The 12268-nt window shown below is 42.9% G+C and overlaps 1 long non-coding RNA gene across 1 annotated transcript in view; it reads right to left on the reverse strand.

Moving 5' to 3' along the window:
* Positions 1 to 5957: 5957 nt before the first annotated feature.
* LOC136851217 (uncharacterized) overlaps positions 5958 to 12268 on the reverse strand; it is a 7321-nt gene continuing 1010 nt past the window's right edge. The window contains exon 2 of the long non-coding RNA XR_010856817.1: positions 5958 to 6078. This is a non-coding gene — a long non-coding RNA (uncharacterized lncRNA). The remainder of the gene's footprint in view (positions 6079 to 12268) is intronic.

Consider the following 12268-nt stretch of genomic DNA (forward strand, 5'->3'; position numbering starts at 1 on the left):
ATTATTATTATTATTATTATTATTATTATTATTATTATTATTATTATTATTAACTGCTATCACTTCATCGGTAAGAGGACCTCTACTATACTCTACCAAGCACGATGAGACCTCTCTGGCGTGGCGTTTAAAGATCTGCCTTGCCGCCAATTTTACAAAACAACAACTTGACAGACCTTTGAATGTCTTTGAGACAAACCCTGAGGCTTTAATTATAAGATTATAGAGGTTGTTTTCCATTTCCAGGTGTTTTAATCTCCTTCCTATTCCGCCCTGCTCAGGATTTGTCTTCAGTCCATTTATACTCCACAACCTATGAACATTAACATATTTTTCTTATTTTTTTACAAAGATTTACCTTTGTATGTATAGCCCATTTATAAAAATTTAACATTTTCGTCTAGACAAGAAACATCATACAGTATTTACATCTAAGTAACTGCAAGGGTAAGCTGTTTGTATAATGATTTGGCGCTCTCTCTAAGATCCCGTGCTGGCACAAAGCTACCTTAATCTTAAATATTTTGTCAGTGATTGTAGATGTACATTTATTATTACTATCTGCTTGCATATGATTGTTTATTTTCTCACTCGTCCAACTTACTCTATGTTATGTTTTATTTCATAATTCCTTGCTTACTAATTTATTCTTTACCTATGATATTAAGAAATCAAGATTATTATTGTAGAAAGGGGAAATGCCTCCAAACATACCGTGACCACTGAAAGAGCCCAATGGAGACAGTCTTAAGCTGCTTATCCCTGGATTTAAATGCACGTGGAGCTGTTTGAAATACTGGCAACAGCGCCAAAATGAAATGCCATGTTGATAGAAAATCTGATTCGGTTTCTTGTTATTGCATGAAAAAACTTTATCAATCGTGAACCTTTGTAATCGACTTAGAATTCTGCGTAACGAAAAAGATGATGTTTGATATCTGTAATGGGAGAAATGGTTTTATCTCTCTCTCTCTCTCTCTCTCTCTCTCTCTCTCTCTCTCTCTCTCTCTCTGTTGTTGTTATAAATTTGGCATCTATGCGGAGATTAAACACAGTAGAGAGGACCCAAACAGCCCCACCGGAGAGCTCATTTCATTCTGGAATGAGTAATAGTTAATCACAAAGGTCCACTAAATGAAAAAGCGAATTCCTTTGTTCTGTGATTTCGAATTCAATTGATTTACCAGCGACACCTCGTTTGTGATGGCTTCTGCTGCTTCGTAAATAGTGTCCACAATCCTTATACTAGAATATCAGTTTATAGCTAGATGCATCTGGACTCTTTCATAAAAATGATGCGGCGAAAAATAAAAGTTGTCTGTAATGGGTTGTAATCGCTTTCGGAGTTCTTCCATACATGTACAAACATACAGTAGCAATACATGAATACATGCGTACCTAGAAATATACGTGCAAAAACTTTGCTGTGAAGAATGCATAAAATACACACACACATATATATATACAGAAATACATAGACACATATGTATATATATATGTATGTGTGTGTGTGTGTTTGTGTGTGTGTGTGTGTGTGTGTTGAGCGAGTGAGCATTCCTTCCCTCCTAACCATGCACTTCTGGAAGCCACAGTCAAAAAGGTATCAAATAATTTCTTTTCCTAATATTGGAATTCCCAATATTTACCATTTTGAAAGAGATACACAACCTAGCTAACGTTCATTGGAATCTCTGTAGTCTTTCATTTTATTAAGCAAAGTATTTTTGGTAACCATGTACTCTCTTGTCAACATTCCCATTTAAAGGATAGTTGACCTAATATATTCGGAATGACGGTCCTTGAAAAACTTCTCATTGCTTACTTGTATTAGTGTTCCACCAGAAAATCACAAGTCTTTCACTGCTGGCAAGTACTTTCAGAAACTGCATTTTCCTTTCATACTTAACCTCATGTGCGCCATGTTCTCTTTCGTTCTCTGTACACTTGATATTTCTGAATATGCTGCATTCATGAATATCGATAATTCATATGAATGACTTTTAGGTCCAAACATTATACGATCTTTCGTTTTTATGGAGAACTTTAACAGGATGAAATCATTCCATAGAAGTACAGGTTCTCCAGATAGCTCCTTAGCCCACGGAAATCCTACCTCATTTTTTTTTCACATCTTTGGTTCAAAGCTTCCTGAAGTCGAAAAATATTCAGTCTCAACCTTCCTTCCCTACCCAGGGGTCGATTGATGCTCTCTGATCCTTTCCAGACGTCTGCTCATGCTGTCATGTAGAATGTGGCGTCTAATCTTCCTGTCTCGATCATGATTCTACTTTTACTTAATATCAGCTGGTTAACAAGTCAGCTTCCTACTTATATTATTTTTAGTTTCATCCTTTACAACTAATATGAATGTTAATGAGTCGGCTTTTTTCCACTATCAAGAGTGAACTCCTTTCATGATATATCTATGATCCTTATGATCGTACACCATCTTCTTTCACAATCATCATCGCCAACGCCATACGACACAAAGGCCCCTTTTGATACTCCGCCACCCGTGTGCTTTCACTTCTATAAATCTTAGTTTATCTCCAGCCTCGTTATCATAGTTCTCACCAAATTAGGCCTGGGCCTTTCAATTATTTACTCAAATATTTCAAATTATTTTTTGTCCCTTAGACACATTACCCAGTACAGTACTAACACTGGTACTTTGATGGGTTCCCAGTAGGCTGACATAACCACGTTTAATTAAAGTTATTGAAGAATGTCTAAAATGACTCTTTTCAACCTTCCGTTCTTACCTGCCTACCCATGTACTTGAGTTATCTCTGTCAAGATTGCAGACATGCCATAAATCCCATTTCATACTATTACTCATGCTTCTTTTAAATTTGCTATGATTGCTCGGTACTCTAAAGGTAAATGTGTGATCATATTAAAAAAAAACTTATTATTCTGGTCTTGTCTATTGTTAGAAAAGAAATACTGGTCCTTTCTCAGTAAAATCTTGAATGACTACAAATCCAGCTATATTGTTCACCTCAGTTCAGATATGTATGTCATTTGCTCAGCTAACAAAAACAACCACTTTCTTCATCTTTCATTTTTTAGCTGATTTGCTTACCAATTCCAGTGTTTCTTATTCCTCTACTCTGGTATTCAGTGAGCAGAGAATACCGAGAACTGATTACACTAACTTGATCCTCAGTGAATAGTAATAAGCAAGCACTCAGCACATGAACTTTTTTGCTGTAGTTTCACGTTCGTCATTACAGCTCTTGTATGCATCTTGATTTTCAACATTTATGTATAAATTCATAGTTTATTATTACCCCTTTTTACTAATGGGACATACAGAAATACCCTACTCTAGGTATATCCTCAGAATCTGTATACATGTGATGAAGTTCCTCTGGGTTGTGTATCTTGATGAGAACATCATGTACATAACCAGATTTATAAGTCATGTTTGGCAGTTCCGCTAAAACATACATTGTTGGCATCCAAAGAAAATGAGAAAACGACACTCATAAATGATCCCTTATAACAACGTCCTTTGGGGGCTAGATTCATTACTGGCAAATTGAAACGGTTACCATGTATAAATAACGTGTAAATTGTCCTAGAAATATTTTGGATATTTTCAAAGGTGCCTCTCACAAGGAGAGCAATCCAATCATGATGGACTAAACATTTGTCTTATTCAATCGACAAGTTTTGCTGTCTTCCTTCACCTCTTCTACTTTTTCTGCTTCTCTCTCTCTCTCTCTCTCTCTCTCTCTCTCTCTCTCTCTCTCTCTCTCTCTCTCTCCTCGTGAACCTTCTAGTTTTGTAGATGTAATTGTAAATGACCTAGACAGTATAAGACATAAATAATGAGTGTTTTGTATCTGTTTTTTATCAAAAGATGAATTGCCTCGACTGTTCTCGATTTTTTGTTATGAGTTTTTGTGATAAACAAATTTAAAATATTGCAATTTACTTACGTATTCTTCTTGTGACGTTTAACTATATTTTGGTTATATGAGTTTGGTCAGAGTTCTTTTTATGCCCATTAAATAATATTGGCAATATTACTCGAATTGGAACAACCCATTCTTATTTTACTGTCTTCTGTGCCAGGGGTATTGTGACATTTTTTCCTCCGTGACAAACGTACTCTTCATAATTCTTGTTTCACGCAGATTGCACTGTTTTCAGTCATTTACCCCTTTTATTAGCCATGAGATAATTGGGAGTCGATTATTAATCTAGTTTTATTTGATTCATCCATAGAGCATCAGCAATTGAAGTGAAACTTCACTAAGGTTGAAAACGTCGACACTCATTTGAGAGAAATTGAATCTACTCATCAAAAGCCAGGGGATGATTGTCTCTGGATGACAACGGAAACTGGATGCGATATTTTCTTATTGGTGGAAGTTTCTCGTGGAGTCTTACTTCAGCTGTTTATTTATTTATTTATTTATTTATTTATTTATTTATTTATTTATTTATTTACAGAGGGAAAGTCTTTGCTAGGAAGATTCTAAACATTTTCTCTTGTGATGAATAACTCCCATGTGAATATTTGCATTTTGATAATAATTTTCTTGGAAAAAGGAAAGTAGTTTGAAATCAATCGCCACTGGGTGGCAGTTCGTAGGCACATAAATAAACATTCCATAATTACAATTCTCTCTCTCTCTCTCTCTCTCTCTCTCTCTCTCTCTCTCTCTCTCTCTCTCTCTCTCTCTCTGTGTGTGTGTGTGTGTGTGTGTGTGTGTGTGTGTTCATGTGTGAGTGTGTGCGTGTGTCTACCTCTTATCATGCAAAATAACTTCATTAACGGCTGTGTCTATTCGGATGCGATTTCACGCAGATTAACAGCGACTGTTATAACCTGGCCCTGCTCTTTCTAGTTAAAGTTATTTCCATACTTTAAACATTATGGTTAATTCTTGTCGTTCCGTGGCCCTTGCCACTTATCCTCCTTCACCCTGATATTCCTCCGGTCAGTCATTTTCCTCCTCTAAGGGTGGATATCTCGGGGTCGCCTCGGTCCCTTAAGTGGACGTATCCGGGTGATCCAATGGCTAATTAAGATAATAGGTGCGATAGGCCGGACGCCATGTTGGGAAAGGTAGCCACCAGTTTTGGTTCTCTCACCTCCCACAGTTTTCAGCAAAGTTCCAGTCACAGGCGACGCCCGGAAAGGCAGCGAGAACCAGTTACAATATGAAATGATAAAAGTGAAGAAATGCTTCTGTCTCTCTGGGATGTACTCACTCATTAACTTTCTACCAACATCTACTTCCTTGAATTATCACCTCTTCTCCCCGGAAAGCGTATTATCAGATTTTCTGATAATTTTTTTTTTTTTATATATTTCACCAAGATACTATCACTTTGTTTTTAACAATCTTTTCCATACTCGTGTATATCTTCACACACTGTTCTCTTCCATCAGCGACCGCACTTTAGACACTCCCCTTTTCTCCTTTACAAATTTTCTTACTCCATTATTCCACTGTTTAGTGTTTTTTTACTCCTTCCTTTAAGCTATACCCGCAAAGAAGTTCTACAGTTTTGGTAACCTCTTCGTCGATTTTTCCTGCTCTTCATAAACTCCCATTTGTCATAGATCTACTTCCTATATGCTATCCCCTTCTTTCATATTATGCTCTCTTTAAAGTATTTATTGCCGTATTTTGAGCCCCGCTTCTCCAAATAAAACCAGCCACCGCCCCCATTTCCTCAGACACAAAACACACAAGCATATATATATATATATATATATATATATATATATATATATATATATATATTTTTACGTTTTTCCGTGGTTTTAGTTTGAAATATGCTCTGTGAGACAGGTAGCAACAATTTACGGTAATTTAGCCTTGTGATTCTGACTTCGTGGGTACAGGAAAACGTAAAAAGAGGAAAACAAAGGAGAATTTCATATGAGCATAGGGCTCTGGTTACTGAGGGAAATATTACGTAAAACACGTGGGCACATTTAAAGTAGTGTATTTACATAAATGACATTAGTACGGGAAAGAGGAACTCAGTAGGTTGAATGAAACTGGGGAATTCCAGCCACAGTCCGAGAAGCTTCCACGAAATAGCATCCCTCTGAAATGAGAGATATGCACATTATACGCCAGTAATGAAAATAGACAAAAGAATAATGAATTGAGGCTGCACTGAGGGTGCCAAAGGAGTAATAAAGAATTAATACTGCCGATGCAAGAGGTGCACGGACATTAGACAAGGGAGATTTCTGGCTTTCTCTTTAAGAAAATATTACGAGACAAAAGCGTGACTGAAATGGGGCTCTTCCAGGCACTTTACCTTAGCAGATTTTCCGAGGGCGCGTAGAAGGCGGTCCGTGGATGACTTGCGATTTCGAGGACGAGTTTCTTCCACGTGGTGAGATGCAAGGGCTTCCGTAAAGCGGCAAGGCGATGGGGACTCCTCGAAACCCAAGCAATGGCGTGTGGGCTCGAGGAATACGGTCGAGGGGCACGAGGAGAAGTATACTTGGAAAGGGCCACGTGGTTAGGATGCAAGGGCATCGATGGGGCCAGGTGTTGAGGACGTCTTCACAAGTTCACTCCATATCTTCCAGCCCGCGTGTGTGTCCTGAGACCTTGGGCTTTTTGCCTTTATCCCCTCCTATGGGACAGGGGTGCGCCCAACACAGATGCTTTGACTCATTGCACCTGCTGCCCGCAGGGGAGGTTTTGGCCTGTAGGAGAAACGCCCAAGCCAGATTACTTTTGCCTCGAAGGAAAGATCTTTATCAAAAATGGGAGCGCCTTTAATCTTTTAAACCTTGTTTTTAAGTCGATAGACAGATGGTCTATCGATCGGCCGGCTGGCAGTAAATGAACAACCAACAACAACAAAGGAGGGGGGGGAGGTAATTTGCTAGCGAATTCTTGCTAATCATAATACCTCCCCATACAAGATGATGTACATACCTCCTTCGGGTGTGTACATCGATATTCAAGAATGAGCGGCAAATGCTTTACGTTACTCTACATTCTGCCTTGCAATGAACTTTACTCCTAAGGGTTTTATGAAGCTGAGACATTACTTTTAATAACACATTGGGACAATTTTCGTTAACAGAACGCAAAGTGATTTAAACACTTGCAAAAGAATAATTACTTTAGATTTGGTTACCCACTGTAACTTTATAAAGTGACTCGAACAATTGTGAATTAATTAAGATTATAGGACCACGTATATGAGGCTATGGCCAACAAATGAAAAGAAATGGTTATTGTTCAAGAATTAAAATACACGGTTACTTAATTTTAGATAAAATGCATGCGGTTAGTACAATCTGCCTTGAAGAGGCTGTGTAAATGAAAAACAGCGTTTATTTTTGTAAATGACATCCCCTTTTACGCGATACTGTAATGACTATACATATTCGCATTGATAATTTATCTTCGTTTTAACGTGCTTGGCTCAGCTATCGTTCAACGCGAGCTGAGGGATGACCCACACACCGGGAATTTGACAGTCGTATGCGGGCGAGAGTATTCGCGAGGTTTTAATTCGCTAACCTTAAACTACGCTAATTTTATGCGTCCACTGCCTACTCAATGTTATGGCGGGCGAGCAGACAAAAGATGTGGGTAGGACAAACAGCGATCTTGGAAGGAATGGAAGGGGGAAAAGGGATAATAATAACAAAAGGAAAATTACCAAGACGTTACGAATGAAACTTGACCGCATATGAAAGGCGGACACGTCCTCAGAGCTTACGAAAGGGCATTTAAATCACAAGGGCAAGAGTTTATGACTCGCGATTCATTAAAATAAAGATAACTAAATGACTAAAAGAAAGTAAATGATATTGGCAGAAGAGCTAAGGGAAAAAGAGTGAGGGTTTTATTGTGTTAGGCGGGAATTTATCGTCCTACGCCTATAAATTACGGCCCGGACTATCACTTCAGTCCCAGGGCGAGGAAAGTGCACCCGAAGGGCGCGACTCCTTCAGGAGGGGGCTGACACGCACGCCCGGTGCCAAGGTATGGGCGCAAGGGCGTGCCACTTCACTCTGTTATTCTTAATGATTTATACATTGTGTGGGGAATGGTATCCCGTATTTAATTGCCTCTTGTGGGGATAATTTAAGGGAAGATTAATAGAAGGTGATAAGAGATAGAAGTTCCTGAGGAACGGAAGAAGATAGAGGAGGGTCTGACATCCCCTTCTGGATTAGGGGTGCCAAGACCTTCGAAAATGAAATGGCGGCACAGGTGCCATGGGAGCTCTAGAGCTCTTTGTAAATTACCTGGAATGTCCCACGCCCGTGGTAATTTCGCCTCGAGTCTTTCTTAATGGGACAGTCGTCCTCGGCCGGGGAAGCGGAGGGCCCGCGACCGGGGCGGCACGGAGTACCACCTGGGCCTGCTGATGCGACAGCTGACGCAGGAGTGTTCCGTCGCGGGTTCTACCATGATCCGTCGCGGCTCTTGTAGTTCATCGCCAAGTGAGATATGGCAGAATCCTGACTTGCAATTGCGTCGGCGACGGGCTGAGGCAGAGAGGAGGCGGTCGGGGTGGCGTGAGCGGCTCGCAGGTAACGTTGACCAGCTCAGGCACGGGTTGCGAGGCCGCACCTGCAGGTGAGCTTCCGCGGTGGTCGGGAGGAACCGTCTCTCTGACCGACGCTGGTAACGGTGCCAGGCCGGGGAAGAGAGGGGGTCCTGAGTTGGATCCCGTGAATGGAGATCGGCGTGGCGCTCTGGCGCTGGCACTAGGGCAGAGTCAGGCGCTATCAGAGGTTTCTTGGGCTCGTCGGTCAGGACGGACGAAGCTTGGCCCTGCTCGGGGCATGCAAGTGGCACCGGCAGGAATTTGGCATCTCCTGAAGGGAGATCTGATTGGGGCCCTGGCACTGGCACTGAGGCAGGGCCGGGCACTGGAATGGGATCGGGAACCGATCGAGGGGCCACTGTACATCGTACTCAGGTGGCACTGGTGGGGACTGCACGTCCTCCTGGTACCCAGGGGCGCCAGTCTTGGCTGAGGGAGAAGCGGGGAGGACTACTCGCGCCCCGGGAATGATTCGGGGAATGTGGACCCCTAGATTGTCGTGATTTCGGTGGGGACTGAAAGTCCTGTCCCAGGATGACGTCATAGCCTCCAGGGAGATGGCTTGCTACTACAAGATTGCAAATTTTGGATTGGTGAGGTCTTGTGACTCTCAATTGGACCGTAGGGAGTATCATTTTGAACTGATTTATTCCTCGATCGTGACGAGTTTTCGTCTATTGACGATAGCTCCGTGAGGGGAACTCTGTCCCTTCGGATGAGGAGATTTGCGCGCCCGAGTCCTCGAAAGCAGTGACTCGCGCCTGGCTCGCTACCTCGTGGAGGGGCCACGATACAGGCCCTTCGGCGGGAGGGCCTAATGACTGGGGATCTGTGACGGCCAAGGCGACGGTGGGAGTAGTTGATTTATTATTGCGTGGGCATTTTGCCCATGCGGGAGAATGGCCATAGACCTTGCACGCCGTGCAAAAGGTCTGGCTAAAATCTTTCCGCGCTGCCCCTGTGGAGGGCGAGGCGAGTTATTTGTCGGTTTTCCGGGAGAGAGAGGAGCCGGTTTCTTGTTCCGGCACTGTTCGGAGGAATGCCCGTTTTCTTGCAATAATGGCAAGTTATGGGCTTGCCCGAGTTCCCATTTTTGTGGGAATTTGAACCTCCGAGGAGGGACGGGGATTTATCTTCCGCCCCATGGATCCTTCTTGAGGGTGGTGAGTTTCCCACATGTCTGCTATTCGGCAACACTCGGTGAGTGTTGCTGGGGCTTTTTCCACTATATGAGTGGCGAGGGCAGGAGGGGCGAGGCGCAGGAAATGCTCGACTTAAACCGCCGAGTACCTCGGCGGTGTTAGTGGCTCCTTCGAATCGAGCCATTTTGTCAACGCCGCTCCGAATGGTACGCCCAATCGGACCAAGTCTGGCCTGCTTCTCTGGGCTGCTCTCTCAACGTCTCCTCCACCGCTCAGGGGTAATCTCGACGCCAAATCTGCTTGGCGACGGCTTCCCAGTTTCCCCGATCGTCGGCGGGAAGGGCGTGGTAGGCAACGAGGGCCTTTCCGCCCAGGAATTTAGTGAGAACAAGGGAGAGTTCCGCGGGGAGAGATCGCAGCACTCCAGGACTCGTTCGGCCCTTTCAAGCCATACTTCAGGTTCGGACTCGGTCCATTTTGGCATGAACGAGTGAGCTTGGCTGAGGGCACTCATCCCGCGGCAGGGGGCGGGGGGTGGCGTGCTGTCGTTCTAGCACCTGGAGCTCATGGGCGCGCTTCTCTCTCTCTCTCCTCTTCTCTCTCCCTCTCTGCTCGTTCTTTATCCTTCTCTGCACGTTCTTTTTCCTCCTGTTGTTCTTGAGCGATTCTTTCCTCTCTCCCTCTCTTCACGTTCTCTCTCTCTCTCTTCACGTTCTCTTGCTCTCTCCGCCTTGGCATCGTCCCACTCGTTCTGAACCCATGCTCTCAGATCTTGCCCCGATAGTCCCATGTCCTTCCCAGCGGACATGTAGAATTTGAAATCCTCGTTTTGTTGGGCTCTGGTATTAGCCATCTTGGAATAATGGGTATAGGATATGTCTGAAAAGACTCTTTGTTAAAATTGGATGTGTCTTGAAAGACGTGGTTGTTCTTGGCGAACGAGTTTTAATATGCGTCTCGGAAGACGTGTTGGATTTGTCACGCTCGGACTTGGCCGGCTGTAGCGTGAAGTTAAGGAGTTGTTCTAACGAACTAGAATGATCAGTCCCGAAGGGCTTAGATTGTGTGAACTACACTATATAATGTCTCAAAAGTACTTAATTTTGGGTTCCCGGAGGAATGAGAAATTCTGCCACGTGCGACGTAGAATTTTTGTATGAGTCTCTGAGGACTGGAATTTGGAGAAATTTCGCCACGTGCGACGTAGAATTTTAGGAGTCTCTGAGGACTGGAGTTTGGAGGAATTCTCGCCACGTGCGACGAGAATTTTAGGAGTCTCTGAGGACTGGAATTTGGAGAAATTCTCATCCACGTGCGTGACGTTAATTTTAGGAGTCTCTGAGGACTGGAATTTGGAGAAATTCTCGCCACGTGCGACGTAGAATTTTAGGAGTCTCTAAGGACTGGAATTTGGAGAAATTCTTTTAGAATTTTAGGAGTCTCTGAGGACTGGAATTTGGAGAAATTCTCGCCACGTGCGAGAATTTTAGGAGTCTCTGAGGACTGGAATTTGGAGAAATTCTCGCCACGTGCGACGTAGAATTTTTAGGAGTCTCTGAGGACTGGAATTTGGAGAAATTCTCGCCACGTGCGACGTAGAATTTTAGGAGTCTCTGAGGACTGGAATTTGGAGAAATTCTCGCCACGTGCGACGTAGAATTTTAGGAGTCACTGAGGACTGGAATTTGGAGAAATTCTCGCCACGTGCGACGTAGAATTTTAGGAGTCTCTGAGGACTGGAATTTGGAGAAATTCTCGCCACGTGCGACGAGAATTTTAGGAGTCTCTGAGGACTGGAATTTGGAGAAATTCGCCACGCACACGTGCGACGAGAATTTTAGGAGTCACTTAGGACTTGAATTACGATTCGTCCCTTAGGACTTAGAAATTACTAACGGGAAACCCAAAGAGAAATGAATGGGGAAAAAAAAAAAAAAAAAAAAAAATGCTACACACGCGGGCATGGGCGGGGGTGGGGGGGTGCAGGTCGTTTGGCCAACACCGGAGGTATTTTTAGATTCTGGGTGAATGAACCCGTATATTTATATACCGTCTGGGATTCCGGAGAATTTCCCAGTCGTCTGAGAGGATAACAGTACAACGGCCTAGTAATTTTCCCTATAAGCGGAGTTTAAATTTCGCTTTCCTAACACCTAACTCGAATTCTAACTACACTGAGAGAATTGTCAGCAATGCAAGCTGACTTCGTCGTGTCCCACGGGAATTTTATTCGCGCCTAAATAACAGTTCGCTAATTCGAAATGCGAGGTAAAAGTTATCACAGAGGAATTTCTTTCGCACTATTCCTCGAAGCAAGGATATGGCAAAGATTTTAACACAGGAATTTTCGCATATTCCTCGGCAAAAGATACAAAGATTTTAACACAGAGGAATTTCGCACTATTCCTCGAAGCAAAGGATGGTTAGCACTGGTTATTTCCTAACTACCTATCCTGAAAGGCATGCATTAACGAATCTAATACGGCGGTTCTTTTCTCTCAGTGATTACATGCGTCCCTATTTCTAATTCCTAGAACAGTCACGATTGTAAAAAGGTTTTGCTA

Source organism: Macrobrachium rosenbergii, chromosome 23, assembly GCF_040412425.1.
Source record: "Macrobrachium rosenbergii isolate ZJJX-2024 chromosome 23, ASM4041242v1, whole genome shotgun sequence".
NCBI lineage: Eukaryota > Metazoa > Arthropoda > Malacostraca > Decapoda > Palaemonidae > Macrobrachium > Macrobrachium rosenbergii.